Consider the following 19,705-nt stretch of genomic DNA (forward strand, 5'->3'; position numbering starts at 1 on the left):
TGTTAGAAAGATGGAAATCAGTTTAGGGGAGGGTCCCCCTAGGCAGAGAGCTCAGCAGCTCCATTCCTTAAGAGTAATAAAAAATAATGTTTTGTGATTTTCTGCATTCAAACCTAACCTGATTTCTCAACCAGGTAAAAAAGGGGTTAAAAAGTCCTGGGTGATCCTCCCTCCCCCTGCCACATTGGAATGTAACTACAGCGTCTCAAGGAGAAAAGGGGGGTAACCTAAAGATAAGAAGAAAAGAAGAAAAAAGGTGTCCCTTTTAAACTTCTGGGCTGGTGCACAGAACTAACTTATTTTCTAGGATTCTTCGTTTGTTTTGTTTTTCTTTAATGCTGTATTTTTAAGCTCATAATTTTGATCCTGCATACCTAGGTTAATGATTTTTTTTTCTTTTTGATCAGTTCTATTTTTTATTCAACTGAAGTTTTTGAACATCTGTTTCATTGCAATGAACATTTACCTATAAAGTTACAAGGCCTTTGATTTTGTGTTATGTGTTATGTTGTGCTGTCTAATGTCATGTTTTGTCAAAACTGAGCGCTCTTAAAATTAAAATTTAAAAATGGATCCAAATACTTTTATTCACGTGATTTAAAGGTTCAATTTAAATTGGGTAAACTAATGAAAGTAAAATATCTTTAAAAATAACTTACAAGTCTCCAGGTGGTCAAACTAATAAAATGTTAATGTTAAACAATGTCTAATATCAATTGCTTCTAGGACTTTTCTTCAACAGGAAAGAGGCAGCAGATCCTGTTCAGGACACTTGTCTGATATCTTGGTTTTTATAAAATAAATAAATTGGAGTTAACATGTATGGGATTACTCAAATGTGTTTGTAGAGACGTCTGGTTAATTTACAAGGTTAAAATGCTAATTGTTAAATAACATCAAGTACTTTTAACTCCTTAAATTACATGGGGTAACATACTTAAACATTATTGGTGTTTTCATAGGATGGTAAATAAAAGGGTTTAAAATTGCTTTGTGTCATCACTAAATAAAAACAAGGTTACTAAGAGTTATGTCCTAACAAGTGAAATTCTATATATAAGGGTCCCAAAAGTTTCAACTGTGTTTCAATTAGAGTATCTGAATTCAAAAAATTTCATAAGAGTTGTTTCAGAATGTGAACAAAAAGGGGTCGACAGATAAAAAAGAAAAAATAAAAGGTTCTGGGTTTAAAATGTATTTAATAAAAAGAAAAAGAAAATGTTTCTGGATAAGAAAGTCTGTGTGTAATAAAGGACAAGTTTCAACAAGTCTATGTGTAACTAAGTTGGTTGTATGTATGTAAATCAGCTAAAGCTATTTAAGGTTTTTCCTAAGGTGAAATACTAATGTTCTGATATAAGCCAAAGTTTAATCTATATGGTAAAATGACATGGTAAAATGACAAGGATTTCTTAGAAACACTAATTTACTCTTAACTTTGTGTCTATTAAGTTTTATTCTTTAAAACAATTGTCTTAAAAATAGGGGTTTATACAATTATGTTTAAGCAACTGTTAAAGATTGTACTACATTATAAAGTCTAAATTTTTCTTTAAAAACTAAAATTGATAAGAACCAATTCCTCACTAAAATTAAAATAACTCTAACCACAGATGTACCTTATAACCCACAAAAACAAGGTATTGTTAAACATGCACATCTCACCCTCAAAAATGCTCTTTATAAACAAAAAGGGGGAATAGAGGAGACCTTCAGGTCCCCTAAAGATAAACTTTCTCTTTGTCTCTTTGTTTGGGGTTTTTTTTTTTTTTAACTGTGGGTAATAAGGGTAACCCGGTGCTTTACTGGAGCTGTGGCTCAGTTTGTGTGTTTCCACGGAATAAACTAACTTACTACCTCTTTTTAGTCTCTTAGGAGGAACAGTTCAACTATGTAACAAAACAACTGCTTCTCTCAATTGTACTTCAGATTTGTGCTATCTCTCAATGTTAAAATGCTTCTAGGTTCCTGCTGGCAGACTTAATGTGTGTTCCTACTTTCTTGCCCATACCAGTTTCTGTTACAGATGATGAATTGCCAGTATTGCTTTCTAGAAACAAGAGAGACTTTGGAATCACCGCAGCAGTCATTACCACCATAGTTGCATCAGCAGCAGCAGCAGTCGCAGCAGCTGTAGCCTTGACGACATCAGTACAGTCAGCAACTAAGCTTAATGAAGTGGTCCAGCAGATAGCTACTGCTCTGTCTACTCAACAAACAGTAGATCAACACATGAAAGCGGGAATTCTCTTGGTGAACCAGAGGGTGGACTTACTCCAGGAACAAATGGACATTTTGCAGGAACTGTTAAGCATAGGATGCATTTATCACCTAAGAGGACTTTGTGTTACACCCATAGCTTATCATAACTTCAGCTATGCAGCAAATTTGTCTAGAATCTTGTCTGTTCAGCTACGTTCCAACTGGTCTTATGAATTTGATAATCTTACTGCTATTCTTAGATCTCAAATTGTTAGTCTCAATGCTACTAGAGTTAATGTAGCCCCTATGTCCGAAGTACTAAGTTGGCTATCCTCTTCTTTCAGTTTTGTAAAACAATGGGCAGGTATGGGAGCCTTTTGTATGTTCATGGTTGTTGCTGTTGTCTTCCTCACACGCTTTATCATGCGCATGCGCCGAGATCAAGCTAGAGATCGTATCATTTTCCATCAGGCCATGGCTGCCCTAGAGGCCGGCAGTTCCCCACAAGTATGGCTCACGATGCTGGATCGCTAGCCAGACAGGGTAAGGAAGGAGGTGACCACTGTACCGACCTAAGACAGGAGCTGTAGCATGCTCTACAGTTATCCGATGACGGGTAAGGACGGTGGTTGACCACTCCGCCTAAGACAGGCACGGTCCCGAGCTTTCCTTTTCTTTTTAAAGAGAAAAGGGGGAACTGTCGGGGTTTCGGCCGGACCCCTGGCCCTAGGTGTGGCAAGGCTAAGATGGCGCCTGGCAGTGAGCCAGAGCAGTTAACTTTTGCACAAACAACTGACATCGTATTGAGGAAGTTCGAGGGATTGGCTGAGCTCCCTGATGGACAGTGCAGGTCCACTGTATGCCTGCCTTTGCTGCCTGTATCTGTGCATGCTCTCCCCTCGTGCTAAAAGGCTGATTGGTTACAAGTACTGTATATATTGGAGTGTAAGTTCCTCAAGGGGAAGAGAACAAAGAAAGAACGATGAGGAAGTAGACGCGCGCAATAAAGAGCTGAAAAGAACCAGGTGTCGTGTCTCTCTGTGGGCAGGGAGTGCGATACCTGTCTCTAATCAAAAAATGAAAAGTACTGGGGTATATCTCAGTAGTAGAACACCCTGGGTTCATTACAAGTACCAAAACAAAATAAAAAGTCATAATGGAAATTTGGACTTACCTGAATGGTATCCTTTTTAACTTGATGAAGAGCTTATCCCCCAAGAAAGCTAAATTCCAAAGAACCAGGAGTTAGGACTTACAGGTACAGTTATAGGTACTATGTGTGCCTTAGAAACCTTCTTTGTAACTGAAGTCATCTGTAAGGCATATCCTAAAATTTCTTCCATGGCCCTGAGTTATTCTTTGCCCAAGATCACTTTACTTCCCCTGGGTTTGAACATTGCCTTGAGGCCAGTTCTTACCTGAAAACATTTTTCAAGCTAGGAAGACTTTCAGGCTTTCTATATTCTAACTTCCCCTCAAAAAGTAAACATTCCTCTTCTGTGGTTTGAGTTACCCCCAAGGTTTCACATGTCGAAATTTAATCCCCATTGATATTAACAGGGTGGAAATTTTACCTAACTATGGTGTGCAGAGGTGGGGCCTCTGGAAAGTTGATGGATTATACAAGGTCATAAAGGTGACTTTGTAAGACGGGGGGAGACAAAATAGACTGACACAGCCCCCAATGCATGCATACAAACATGTGTTCCCTGTTTCTTGCCATGTGATATCCTGTGCTGCCTTGGAACTCTGCCACTAAGAAGGTCATCGGCGGATATAGACCCAAGCCTGAAGAAAGCTCTCTTCTTACAATTTAGCCAATCTGTGGTATTCCACTCTTGGAAACAGAAAAAAGAAAAAAAAAAAAAAAAAAAAAAAAAAAACAAAGAAAAGAAAACAGATCAATAAATTTTCTTTAGTCACTCCCTTTCCTCATGTATTTCTCTGCTCAAAGGTAGCTAGAATTGATTAAAACTTTCTACACATTACCTGGACATTTTTCCATCAACCAGCACACATATGTGAAGCACCTTTTGTATTTTCCATGTTCCCATAGGCAATAGTATTGTTTAGTGTGACAAAATAGTCTTTCTCCTTCAGTTTCCAATAATACTGTCTCCATGACCTCCCAGCCTTTACCAGTAGTCTCCAAAAATTCTTTCCAATTGGCAATGGTCTCCTTAAGTACCTTTTAGCTTCCATTCTCACCTTATCCCCAAGCCATTGTCACACAGTCTTTTGGTGTGTAAGAACAGTATCCCATCTCCTGGCAATAAATTCTGTTCCACTTATCTGTTGCTGCATAACAACCTCTGTCCACAATTAATGGAGTAAAACAACTTATGTTATGCCATACTTTTATGGGTCACAAATCTAGACAGAGCATGGCTTATAATTCTTCTGTTCCATGTAACTTTAAACCAGTGTCATAAATCTGGTAGTAGATTCTGGTGCAGAATGCCTAAATAATTTCACTTAATATTCTTGGCACTTTGGTGGGTAGTATAGTTTGAATGTTCCCTCCAAAACTCATGTTAAAATTTAATTTCCATTGTGATGTTAAAGGTGGGACCATTCAGAGAGAATTAAGCCATGAGGACTCTACCCTCATGAATTGATGTGATTTTTGTAGAAATGAATTAGCTATAAAAGTCGCCATCTTTTGCCCTTCCTCACTCTGTCAATATGCTCTCTTGCCATTTTGCCATGGGATGATGCAACAAGACACTCTTTACTAGATGTAGGCCTCTCAACCTTGTACTGTCTAGGTTCTAGAATTCAAGAAACAAATCTCTGTTCTTTATAAATCATTTATTCTCAAGTATTTTGTTCCAGTGGCAAAAACTGGATGGCAACTGTGATATGGTTAGAAAACTAGTACGAAGGACCCCCCTCTCTCTTTCATGGTATTATCAGGTCAAATATATGTGATATTTCATACAACCTTACTCTTATTATATTAGTTAGTTTCACATTACTGTAATGAAATATCCAAGTATATTAAGTTATAAAGAGAAAATATTTATTTTAGCTTATTATTCAGATTTCAAGACTGGGTGGCACATAACATGAGTACATGACAAAGCAAGTTGCTTACATCACAAATCAGGAAGAGACTAGAGTCCTGCAAAATCATTCCAGAGCATACTCACAATGACGGCCCTTCCTTGCACAGGGCCCCACCTCCTAAAGGTTCACAGCACCTCTCAACAGCACCACCCTGGAGACCTTCAGGGGTTACTCACCTAAACTATTTTACGGTGTCTTATGTTTAGATCTGCCAAGGTAGAAATACCAACCCAGAACTTCAATAGGGCTATTTTGTCATCATATTCTCTTGGTGAAAACAGCCGACCCTTCAAAGGTTACAAATTGGAAGTAACCTCAGAAGCTTATCTGTATCACATCTACATACTTCATGATACTAATAAAGAGGGTTAGATTCCAACATGGTCTAGATGCAGTAGTACAGGAAGAGATAGTGCACACAACAGAAAGGTTATGAGACCATACTTGAAGAAAATTCAAAAGATAGGGGTTTTATCTCTCACCCTACACAAAATTCAACTCAAAATGGATCAAGGACCTCGGAATCAGACCAGAGACCCTGCATCTTATACAAGAAAAAGTAGGTCCAAATCTTCAACTTGTTGGCTTAGGATCAGACTTCCTTAACAGGACTCCCATAGCACAAGAAATAAAAGCAAGAATCAACAACTGGGATAGATTCAAACTAAAAAGCTTTCTCTCAGCAAAGGAAACTATCAGAAATGTGAAGAGAGAGCCTACAGAGTGGGAGAATATCTTTGCCAACCATACCTCAGATAGAGCGCTAATTTCCAGAATCTATAAAGAACTCAAAAAACTCTACACGAAGAATACAAATAATCCAATCAACAAATGGGCTAAGGAAATGAACAGACACTTCACAGAAGAAGATGTACAAGTAATCACCAGATATATGAAAAAATGTTCAACATCCCTAGTAATAAGGGAAATGCAAATCAAAACTACCCTAAGATTTCATCTCACCCCAATTAGAATGGCGATTATCAAGAATACAAGCAACAATAGGTGTTGGCGAGGATGTGGTGAAAAAGGAACACTCATACATTGCTGGTGGGGTTGCAAATTAGTGCAGCCACTCTGGAAAGCAGTGTGGAGATTCCTCAGAAAGCTTGGAATGGAAACACCATTTGACCCAGCTATCCCACTCCTTGGCCTATACCCAAAGGACTTAAAATCAGCATACTACAGAGATACAGCCACATCAATGTTCATTGCTGCTCAATTCACCATAGCCAGATTTGGAACCAACCTAGATGCCCTTCAGTTGATGAATGGATAAAGAAACTGTGGCATATTTATACAATGGAATATTACTCCGCAATGAAGAATGATAAAATTATGGCATTTGTAGGCAAATGGTCGAAATTGGAGAATATCATGCTAAGTGAGATAAGCCAATCTCAAAAAACTAAAGGACGAATGATCTCGCTGATAAGCGGATGAGGGCATATAATGGGGGGTGGGAGGGGCTAGCAGTAGGTTTAGGGTTAGGTTTAGAGTTAGGCTAAGGAGAGCGGTAAGAATGAAGGAAAGAAGGACTGTGTAGAGGGAAAAGAGGGGTGGGAGGGGTGGGGGGGAGGGGAAAAATAAAATAAACATCATTACCCTATGTAAACGTAAAAAAAAATAAAAAAATTAAAAAAAAAATAAATAAATTATATACCTAATATACACATACAAAAAAAAAAAAGTAAATTTGGTTTCAAAGAAAGAGACAATAGCATACCATTTTTCTGATCTACATCTATGTCAAAGTTGTAGCCTCTATGTCATAACATGATCTGAAATGACTTTAATCTTGATATTCCATGGAATTTAGTGTTACTCCAAGTCATTGAGATCCATTTAGATTCTTGTTACACGTTACATCATTGGTCCAAAGCTTTACCTCTTCCTTTATCGAAGCCCTTTTTCATATGACTTTTGTATTTCTCCAGTGTATATTTTTTTGCCCTCTGTTCAACCATGTACCTTACTCTGGTCAATGGCATGAGGCAGCAACAGCAGCATGACTGTTCTGAACTGAGGACTAAGAAATCTTCTTGCTTTTGCTTGTTACTTTGCCCCAGTCTCTATGAGGAAGACATGTGCCTACTACATATAAGAAGGAAAATGACATATGCACAAAATGAAGTAGAGCCACATAAACTGTCATGGCCTTGAACAGAGCCACATTTGCTGATTTGCAAACTATAAGAAATAGACTCTGCTTTTTTTGCTGAGATTTTTATGGCTGTTATGTCATCACTAAGTCATATTTTTACTGATGTAGACACAGTGGGTATGATAGAGGAAGTTAGGGGTACTGCCATATTCAAGCATATTAACATTTTTAGGGGTCCAAACGTTCAGGGAATGATGGAATATTTCTTTGAAAGTGAAAGACAAGTGGCTGAATCCTTATCTGTATGCCAGTGAAAAAAGGTAGGTATAATATGCTTTTATAAGATCATGGACTAAAAATAACAGATGCATTGTTACTTAATGTTTCTATGTCCCTTTTCTTCATTCTCATTCTCACTTTTTGTGTGAAAAGGTCAAGAAAAAGTTGCTTTAGATTTCAGAAATAAGGAGGACCAAAGTTGTTCACCTTTTTTAACATAGAAGGTAATGAAACTTTGTGCTCTTATGTTTTAGGGACTTTAGTTTATTCCCCAGAGGAAAGGAAAGATGGAATGCTGAGTCATAAAAGAGACAAACTACAAAAGGCACTTTTTTGTTGCCCCTCTGGATCTACTCTCAATCCTTCTTTGTTTAGCTTACTGCTGGGGCTGCTGAATATGGCTCTTCGTATTTGCAAGTCCCACACTCATGGATTCAACTGTGTATCAAAATGAGAATATTTTTTAAAAATGCATCAATACTAAATGTGTACAGAATTTTGATGTGATTGTTTCCTGAACATTACTATATTATAACCACTTACATTGTAATAGCATTATTAATAGACAAAGAGTATTTACAGTATTCAGGATTATGTGCATAGGATATAGACAGAAACAGCATTTTATACAAAGAACTTGAGCATCCATGAATTTTAGTTCTTCAGAATCCTGAAAGAGTGCCCTGAAGATGCCCAGGGATAATTGTAAGGACTATAAATGTTTCCTATCCTGTCTTCTGGTTGCCTTCAAGCAACAGGGAGTCATCTCAGGAAACTGGGGAAGGAGAAGCTTTAGACCTTATTTTCCTGGCTTCCTCTTTTCAAAGTGATATTGAATTATTGTTTCAATTGACCCAAAGACTCCCTTCACTATGCAATTTAAAAAAAATTAACAAATATTATACATATTAATGGGGTAATATATTTCAATAAATAGTTTATACAGTGTTTAAATTGGGATAACACACCTATCTCTTCAAACATACGTTGATAGTAAAAAAATTGTAAAAATCCTCTCTTCTAGTACTTTAAATGTATGGTACATTGTCGTTATCTCTAATCATTCTACTGTACAAATATCACATCAGAACTTCTCCTAACTGTAACTTAGTACAGATTGACAGCCTTTTCCCATCCCAACTCTCCCTGACCTCTGGTAATCACCATTCTACTTTCAACTTTTATGAGAACTTTTTAAAATTACATGAGTGAAATCATGTGGTCTTTCTGTGCCTGGATTATTTCCCTTTACATAATGATATCCAGCTTCATTCATATTGTTGCAATGAGTTCCTTCTTTAAGGTGGAAGAGTATTCCATAGTGTATGTAGATGAGGTTTTCTCTATCCATTCATAGTTGGACACTTAGGTTGTTTCTTTTCTTGGCTATTTTACAGAGTACTGCAGTGAACATGGAGTGTAAATGTCTCTTCAACATACTGACTTCATTGCACTACCAGACATCAGAAAATACTACAAAATTGTAGCAATCAAAACACCATGGTAATGGAATACAAGCAAACACACAGACCAATGGAACAGAAAACAACCTAGAAGTAAACCCTAACATCTACTGCCAACTGATTTTTGACAAAGTAGAACATGCATTGGAGAAAGGATAGTCTATTCAAAAATAGTGCTGGGAAAACTGTATGTCTATATATAGAAATATAAAACCAGACCCCTATCTCTCTATGGACTCAAATTAGATTAAATATGTAAATGAAAAATAAAACTGACAGTATTAGAAGAAAACATAGGGTGTTTTGGAACATTGGAACAGGAAAGAAATTATTTGAAAGACTCCAAAAGAAACAGGAAAAGCACAGGAAACCAAAACCAAAATAAATGGATTACCACAAGCTGCTGCACAGCAAAGAAACAATGACCAGTGAAGAGACAAACCTACAGATGAAAACTTAACATCTAACAAGGGGCTGACATCCAACATTTATAAGAAACTCCAAAAACTCAATAGCAAAACAAATAACCTCATTTAAAAATGAACACTAGAAAATGGATGAAATTGGAGAATATCATGCTAAGTGAGATAAGCCAATCTCAAAAAGCCAAAGGACATATGATCTCGCTGATAAGCGGATGATGACACATAATGGGGGTGGGAGGGGCTAGTGTTAGGATTAGGGTTAGGGAGGGTGGCAAGAATGGAGGAAGGAAGGGCTGTATAAAGGAAAAGAGGGGTGGGAGGGGTGGGGGGAAGGAAAAAAATAACCGAATGAATCAAACAACATTACCCTGTGTAAATTTATGATTACACAAATGGTATGCCTTTACTCCATGTATAGAGAAACAGCATGTATCCCATTTGTTTACAATAAAAAGAAAAAGAAAAAAAAAGAACTAGTGGATACAACAAGGAAATTTCTGGATTAGATTGTAAACATAGGATAATGATTCTGGTTGGTTTATGAGAGGAAGTGTAACTTTCTGTATAGTTGTCTCCAGCATGAAACTATGACACTCTGTGTTCCTACCCGTTCCCTGAAGACACCATCTCCATCTCACATGTATGTACCTGACGTACTCTAAGTACATCAGCTCACCACAGTCATGGGATCTGCCTGTCTGGATTCAACTAGACATGAACTGAAAGTACTCAGAAACTTAGCATCTGTACCAAACCCTAAATGATACTGCAGAACAACTATCTATGTGGTATTCTCATTGTGTTGGGCATTATAAGTAATCTGGCCAAGATTTAAAGTCTAAGGGGAGACTTTTGTAGATAATATGCAAAAATGATGCTATTTTACACAGGGGAGGGCTTCAGCCTCTGAAGGATTTTGTTCTTGTGGTTTTCTTTCCAGTGGATATGGAGGGAGGGGGCTATATTTGAGACATGAGTGATGTTTAGATCTGATAAGATTCCTGGATGCTCTCTGTGTCTTCACCTTCTCCCATTCAATCTTAATTTCTGGCTGCAGGGAACATTATGATCTTCCTCCTTAAAGTCCATGGCCTCTGCTGCCTGTCTGCTTACCTCAGAGTCTGGCATCTAGAGCACCTGAGCCCCACACCTGGCCTTTCCCTGCTTTTCCTCCTTTACTTACTATTGGGCGGCTGTATCTTGTGTCCTCCCAGTCCTTTCTCCAATCCAGAATTGCACATCCACTCTGTATCAAAGAAACCTGAACATTTATTAAAAATATGTTTATTACCTTAAAAAAATGAACACTAGATTTTAATAGACTTTTCTCAATAGAAGATAGACAGCAGCCAACAGGTATACAAAAAAAATACCCAACATGGCTAATCACCAGGAATATACAAATCAAAACCACATTGAGATATTCCCTCACCCCAGCAAAAAAATACGTATTATCTTTAGTCTTTTTGTCAAGACTTTTGGTGAGGATTTGGAGAAAAGGGAAAGTTTTCACTATGTTGGTGGGAACATAGATCAGCACAACCATTATAGAAAACAGTATGAAGGTTCTTCAACAAATTAAAAGTAGAATTACCATATGACCTATTCATCCAACTACTGGGAATATTTCTGCAGGAAATGAGATCACTATGCTGAAGACACATCTGCACTCTCTGCATTTTACCTTCAAAATTCTATCAACTACTCCCTCCTCCCATCCTTAGGAATAATAGCACTGCCACTATCAGCTACAGACTCTGAATTATCCTTGTTTTCTCCTCCTTACTGCACTTCTATAAATGGTCCCTTTGTATGTTAACCTCCTCAAATTACTCTAAATTGCTTGTAATTTGTTTTTTGTTGGTAATTGGCTTATTCAGCTTTCTGCTCTACAGGTTTTATAATGTGGCTGATTGATCCCCTGACTGTAAGTTTTTATAGAAAGTAATGCTATTCTTATGTCTTTTTGTGAGAAGTTTGTCTTTAAAAAATTATTGAATAAGTGAAGTGAAATAAATTTTAAAAATCATGTAAAGACATTTATGATGAGTGTTAGTGGAAGAATTAAAATATAGGACGAGAAGTTTATCATCCAGAGCTCTGGGTGGCATCACCATCACCCCAACAGGGCATACAGATTTTCTTAAACATCCATTCTCTCTGTAGCTACAGTCTCACTGAATAATGGACAACTACATTACCTGAACTTCAGCAAGTTCACTAAATCCAGCTGAACAGTTGTGATTTTCATTCTAAAATATGTAAAACTTCCATCATTTTTAAATCTCAGATTGAAGTTTTAGCAGACAAAATGCTTCTATCCTTTATATTAGGGAGCTCAGCGATAGCATACAAAGCCCTACTAATCTAGAGGCTATTAGATATAACCTGGTTTTTGTTTCTTAACCAAACTTTTGGAAGTTAGAGAATATGATGATACTTGGGCAATAAAAGCAAAAGAAACTCACATGAGAAAAGGATATCAGCCAATATTTTTGAGGTGTTCCAGGCCTTGGCAGAATTAACTTTCTTAAAAATACATATTTCCAGAATTAAACAGGGCAGAAGACTTAGGCTTTTATTCGTATCAACTAGCAAATCAGTATGAGAGATGAACAGTTCATATATGTGTACTTCTAGGATATTTGTCCAAGGGAAGATAAAAGAAAAATTCTGTGCATGTGGTACTAAGATCAAACATAGACTCTCATGTATGCTAAGGAGTCATTGTACCATGGGGCATGCCCAGGTCCCCCAAGATATTTTTAATCTCCTCCCAAAAGCCTATTCCTTTGTGGGCCTCTGACACCAAGCAAATATGATTCTGTTTGTTTGTTTTTGCGGTGCTGGGAATTGAACCCAGGGCCTTGTGCTTGCAAGGCAAGCATTCTACCAACTGAGCTATATCCCCAGCCTGCAAATATGATTCTGGAGTAGTGATGATCTATGGAGACTCTGTATCCTCTCCTGTTAGAGCACACAGAACCTGTACCAACTGCATTAGGCTCTAAGAAAAAAAAAAAAAAACAGTAAAAATACAGAATCATGATATTATCAGAGTAGAGAGATGTGGAGCCACTGGAACTCTCATTCATTGCTGTGGGAAATGAGAAAGCTCAGGCAGCAGAGAGAAGCTAAGAACTCATTGAATAAGAAATGGAAATTGGAAGCTGCAAATACATACTCTTGAAAAACTCAAGGTGGTAGAAAGCATGAACATTTAGACTCAATGTATATGAAACCATACCTAGGAGGTCAAGAGGAAAGAGCTGGAGCAGTCATGTGGGGGAAAGGTGTAAAGTAAAAAATAAATCTATTGATAATTATAAGGTGTGCATAGGTCAAGATAAAAATCAGTAAAGATGTTTAATAAAATGTGGGAAGAAATGGAATGGAAACCAGCTATTTTAATCACAGCAGGGAGATTTTCAAGTCTCTTAGGTGGAGATGTTCTGCAGATAAATAATATGTAGACTCCTCCTGTTTAAAAATAGATGTTTATTGGCTTCAGTTTTCAAAGACGAATTTTACGACTTTTTCTTCATTTCTGCATTGGTCTATCACAGTGTATGAAATAGAAAATTGCTGACTTATACTTGCATAATTAAAATGACATTTAAAGACTGTCACACCTGTAGTGAAGCTATTTAATGAAATAATTGTTAGTGGAATTTGGTTGTAGAGAGGTACATGTACTGACAAACACTGATAAAGTGAATATAAGCACACTATATGTTTAAAAGTAATGATAGTATTGCCATGTTTAAAAATCTATTCTGAAATTTGTTTTGACAATATTCTGCTTTTAGCCTTATGTCATCTTCAATAAGCATTTCATTTACCTAATGAAAAACATATTTAAAGTAATGAGTACACAATATTTTAATTTGCCTATGCAAAGGTATTTAATCAGTAGGAAATTCTGGCAAAAGGAAAGTATGTGAATGTAATTATTTCAGTGACTGCCCACTCTTTCAAGTTTGTGGGAATACTTCATAGCTGGGATTAGAGATAAATAATTTTAAGATTAAAAAGTACATTTTTTAGTGTGGGAAATGACCATAATGATAATGATAACTAGAAGCTTTAATCCTACTTAATGTTAAGTGCAGTCCATAGTTTGTTTGTATTTCAAAGAAACCTAAACAACATAGACATTATTGTCCTGTCTTTGGAAATGAAGAAACTGAAGTACAGTGAGGTGAAGTAATATGCTGAACATCACATGTTAAATAACAAACCTGGGATTCAAAATACAACCTTTTAACTCTAAAGACTGACCCCTTTTCACTACATGTAGGAAACCCACACGTATCACTTTTTGCTTTCCATTCAAAACATTTTCATTTTCTAATGGTTTATTTGTAGTTTGCCAATAGAAAGTGATATTTCAAAAGTAAGTGAATATAAGCAACATTGCATGTTTACACAGATACTAGTGCTTGTCTTAGCTCCAACAGAACATGTAGAAAATATCACATGAATTTCAAATAGGACTTGAAATTACTGTGAAATCATAGTAAGATGGTACTTTTCAGCCTCTAGAGTAGTTGATCCCACTCCCCACACTGAACCAATACCTGGGAAAAACAAACTAGGGTAAGATACAGTTATAGCCCTAAAACAATGCAGAATGTACTAAGGGTTTAAGTATATTTTGTGAGTTCACATTCTATTTTAGGAGCTAGAGAGGCAAGGGAAGAGTACACACAGTTCAGGGCTCCCATACTCAGCAATAATATTTTTTGGCTATACCATAAAAATATTAAACAACACTCATAAAATAACTCAAAACCCAGTTCATGGCAATCTTAAATGGTTCTTACAACCCTCACTAAAAATGTTGTTCTTTCCATTTCTCATCACAGTCTCTTCCAGTTATCCCCTATGACAAATACCTCCCCAAGACCATCTCCATACAGATTCAACACTGCTGTACGCTACTTTCCTTGTTTGACAAATCATCCCCTAACTTCACCCAGAAACCAATGTGCTTTAAGATGTAATTTTTCTTGGGAGCTATATATCTGATACCCCTGTCTTTATTAAAAGTCCAGCTCTAACTTTTTTCTTTATGCCAAGCACACATATTTGATATACACACGGGCTTCTGCATAAGACATAAATGAAAATCAGAGCTAGGTCTTCTAAAAGACATTGATACATGAACATATTGATTGGATCTACTGGCTTTATTACAACCATCATTAACCTGATATCACCCACTACATCACAATATTAAACACCATTATTTGACCAGTATTAATTACAACTGCTCTTCTGTTATGTGCTCCAGCATTAGCAGTAGGTATTACTATATGATTAACTGATTGCTACTTAACACTGCTTTGTCCTCCCAGAGGAGGGGATCTAATTTAGTATCAACACATATTCTGACTCTTTCATTACCCAGAAGTTTATTGCAAATCCTAGTAGAAAAATAAAATACGGAGGAGCTGCCTCCTGCCTCTGGAGGTATAGAAACTGGAGTGGACCAAACCGTGTGCCTTCCTGCCCAAGATGAATGATTCTGACCTTGGGGAAAGAATCTAGAACATGCCAAGAATGCCATATGACCTGACTAAAGACTTCTAAAAACTATGGGAAGAGATGGGAAAAATCTCAGGGCAGGAAACCTGGATGTCCAATGAATGACATGGTAGTTATGTGCACCAACCTGACAGAGGCAGAGACTATGCACATGCTGGAAGATGCCTTCCTCAACTGCAAGAAGATGGACAAGAACTGGCAAGAGCTGCTAAGTGAGACCAAGGCAAGCAATAGGCACCACAGTCCACACATATTGCCATTCATCACACACAGAAATCACAAGGACGGAGCCACTTACAGAACTGGTTTCTCAATAAAATTATTTTCATACACACAGTATAATTCCACACATGGTAATTTATTATTTTGTGGGAGAAAAAAAAAAAACACTTGGCTACATAGAAATAGTATGAGCTTTAGTAGTAACTGACTTTTCATTATTAATTGTATGACCTTACCTTATATGTAGTAGGTATAGATGGTAGGCACCCAAGCATAGTTTACATCAGGTACAACAATTGATATTGCCACAGAAGTAAAACATTTCACTGATTATCAACCTCACACAGAGGTAATACTAAAGGATCTCCAGCTATATTATACGTCTTTGGTCCTATTTTTCTATTTATAGTGAGTTTTGCAGGACAGTTCAAAGTCAGTTGTCATTAGACATTATCCTTCATGACCATATGTTGTTGCATATTTCCACTATATTTATCTATTGGAGCAGTTTTCACGAATATAGTTGGATTTGTGTATTGATTCCTACTATTATCAGGATATACACTTGATTCTACATTAACGAAAAATGACTTTACAGTTTAATTTGTAGTAAAATTATATTTGAAATAAATTTAACATTCTTCTCACACTTCTTTGAATTATCAGGTATAATACAGGGATAGTCTGATTATCTAGACACATACACAATAGCAAATATAGTACCATGTATAGAATAATTCATTTCAGTAACAGCTGCAATGATCTTTTTCATAATTTCAGAAGACTTTGCTTCAATATGAGAAGTTTTCAAGTGTAAGCCTAGAATGACTTCACTGTGGTCTCCACCTTACCCACCCCAATGCACACACACTTAGAATATCTACTATGTGAAAGTTTAAATAAGAAAGGAATTGAACTCCTATAACTACATTCAAGCCACCTCCATAACCATTATGATTTTCTCAACAGGTGAGATATTAGTAAAATGATCGTGCAAATTTTGTCAAACTTAATTTATAGATTAAAACCAGACATACCAACTTAGCCATACACAACTATGTGAGAATGTGATACCAAAATATTACAGCCAAGAAAATATTAGAAGGGACAATCTCCACATAACCATTTATACACTTAACTATGAAAATTAATTGTAATTAATTTTAACTGCTAAGAATAACCAACTGTGTGCACGTCATATACAATGTTCTAACATAAAATGAATTTATGGAAAAAAATAGACATAACTTTATGGCATACTCTTTTCCATTATGATTTCAAAATGCAACATCCCATGCAATAGATGAACTCTGACATTTTCTGGATTGCCTCTTAATAAGTGTATTTTTAATTGGCTCTCTGCTCCTCTACATTATTTCACTTACAGTTAACAACTCCCTTAACTCATATGAGCACCATAGTCGACCAAGAAGTAGAAAGAGTATGAACAATTACACCAGCTATTTTAATTCTAATTGCTTTAACATCTTTACAAATCTTATGTGAGAGATGAAATAACCCATCTTTAATTGTAAAACCTATAGGTCATCAATGATACTGAAGCTATGACTGCAGATTATGAATGTTTAAATTTTAACTCATAGTTTGCACAACAGATTAAAATCAGGAGAATTATGACTACATGAAGCTGACAACTATTACCAAAATAAATATTAATTCACACTATTTTCATCTGGTAAAGCTATTACACTAATAGACTGCACCATCATTAGGCTTAAAAAACAATTCCAGGGCACCATAATCAAACAACCTTAACATCTACACCAGGTTGATATTATAGGCAATACTCAAAAATTAGTGAATCAAACCATGACTTCATGCCTGTTATACTTGAATTAGTTCCATTAAAACATCTGTAAAACTGCTTAGTATATATACTATCCTATTGTTGGAAGCTATTATAGAATTAAGTTTTTAAGTTAAAAAATGAGAACATAAAGTTCTTCATAAGAATTGCCATATAAGCAGGTAAACATATGAACAGGTTTCATTACCATTATCTCAATAATCTTAACACTATTTCAATTAAAAATATAAATATATTTACAGTCAAAGCCCCTAACCAAAAAACATTAAAATGAATATGAACTTCCTTGAGAAAAAATAGTAAGTGAAAATCAATTCACCTCTTTCATTGCTACTACATAGGGCATACCGCTATACACATATAATAAAATACACAGTATATCTTTAGTTAGAATACATTTTACATCATACACTAACACATAGGTATATGTAAGTAATCTCTGAATTAGGACTATGTAAAAAGGAAAGAAAATAATATGTTCACTTAATCAAATAATGAGAGTTTATTTCTTCATAACCACAGGAGTGCCCAAATTACTGACAGGAACATGACTGTTTACCTTGTTGTCTTATCTGCACCTGCCATAATGCTGGGATGACAAAGTAGAAATTCAAAGATTTTTTTTTTTTTAACTTGTATGGGAGGCAGATTAATGACACCCAAGTTTTCCATGCCCTAATCCCCAGAACCTGTGAATGTTACCTTACACAGAAAAAGGCAAACTTTATACTTTTCAGATATGATTAAAGATCTTGAGGCAGGGGAGTTATCTTGGATTGCCCATTTGGACGCAACATAAATCATAGGAGTCCTTAAGGGCAGAGGTAGAAGTGTCCAAGATAGAAAGATACAAAGAGAGTGTTGAGTGATGTGATACACAGTGAGAGATGCTCCAAGACTGGCTTTGAGATAAGAGGCCACAAGTCAAAGAATGCAGGTAGCATCCAGAAGAAGGAAAAGAAAGAAAACAGGTTCCCCTAGAGCCTTGAGAAGGAAGGTGCCCTACTGTTGCCTTGATATCCATCCTGTAAAGTCCATTTTGTATGTGACTTCCAAAACTAAGGTAATAATTTTTTGTAGTTTTAATTCTTTATGTTGTGATAATTATAGTGTCACTAGGAAGTTAGCAGAATTTTTTTGGATTTTTCTAAAGTGAGATCTAGAAAATGAAATGTCTTAATTTGGTGCACAGTTGAAGAAAGATTAATGACAGGTCATTTTTTGATATGTGTGTGTGTGTGTGTGTGTGTGTGTGTGTGCGTGTGTGCAACTAGTACAACTATCATTTGGAAGATAACATTTAAAATTACCCAAAGGAATGTTTAGGAATTTTATAGGAAGGTCAGGTATTACAGATACAATATACCACAATATAAAGGCTCAGATAATGGTAGTGCTTGGAAAATAAAAGTCATGTACTTTTACTTGGCAAAGACCTCAACATCCAGCCATGACAGAGTGACTGCACGAACACTATAAAACTGGACAAAACGTGCTACAACTATTTTAAAACATTGAAAAAGCAGAGAACATGGATGTATGTTCCTTGAATTAAAAAAGGGAACGCAGGAATTAAGGCCTTCTTGCCCTGCTTCATTGGGGAACATTCCCCCTACTGTGGTAGAAGTTGTAAAAGCTCAAGGACAGGAAAATACTTCCTAAGCAGAAAGTTAAAAGAGACCTCCACAATTCCAATGAAAAATAACAGCAACAAAATCTTTTGAGGACCAAAAGAATCAGCCAGAATTTCAACTGCTTCCCAGAATATAATGATTTTTAATGGAAACAATTCAAAATTTCTATAAAATTTACCTTATGGTAAATAAGGTAGATTACACACACACACACACACACACACACACACACACACACACACACATTAAATATATATATAGAGAGAGAGAGTAGGAAAATTTGATTCATAATCAAAAGAAAGAATCAGGTGACAGAAATCAATCTCTGTATGATTCCATAGTTAAATTTGGCAGGAAAAAAATTAAAGCTCATTACAAATATGCTGTAGAATTTATAGGAAGACATTGTCATAAAGAGTGAGAAGAGAATCTCAGTCAGGAAATGAAAACTAAAACTAATTCTAGAATGGAGAATTTCTATATCTGTGATAGAAAATTCTCTATAGAACAAGATACAGAATTTGAACTTTGCAACATGTCAGTGCAACTAGTCTGAAGAGACAATGTTTTTAAAAGGAGCTTATATCACCTGTGGGACAATATTAAGCAGTTGTGATGTGTGCAACTACAGCCAGAAGAAAGGGGGTATTATATGACCTATATTGGAATTTTACAGGTATTCTGACTGCAATTGAATTAAATCATTAAAAATTATAGGCAGGCACAGTGGTGCACATCTATAATCCCAGCAACTCAAAAGGTTAAGGCAGGAGGAACACAAGTTGAAAGCCAGCTTCAACAAGTTAGCAGATCCTCAGCAACTTAGTGAAGCCCTGTCTCAAAAAATAAGGACTGGGTAGAGTACTTGCCTTGCAAGTACAAGGCCCTGGGTTCAATCACCTGCACCCCCCAAAAAAAATAACAACAAC

At 36.2% G+C, this 19,705-nt stretch overlaps 1 pseudogene; it reads left to right on the top strand.

Annotated features, from left to right (window-relative positions):
* The first annotated feature begins 15,062 nt into the window (after positions 1–15,062).
* LOC124985692 (synaptonemal complex central element protein 3-like) lies at positions 15,063–16,918 on the top strand (annotated as a pseudogene).
* The last annotated feature ends 2,787 nt before the right edge of the window (positions 16,919–19,705 follow it).

Source organism: Sciurus carolinensis, chromosome 5, assembly GCF_902686445.1.
Source record: "Sciurus carolinensis chromosome 5, mSciCar1.2, whole genome shotgun sequence".
NCBI classification, from domain to species: Eukaryota; Metazoa; Chordata; class Mammalia; order Rodentia; family Sciuridae; genus Sciurus; species Sciurus carolinensis.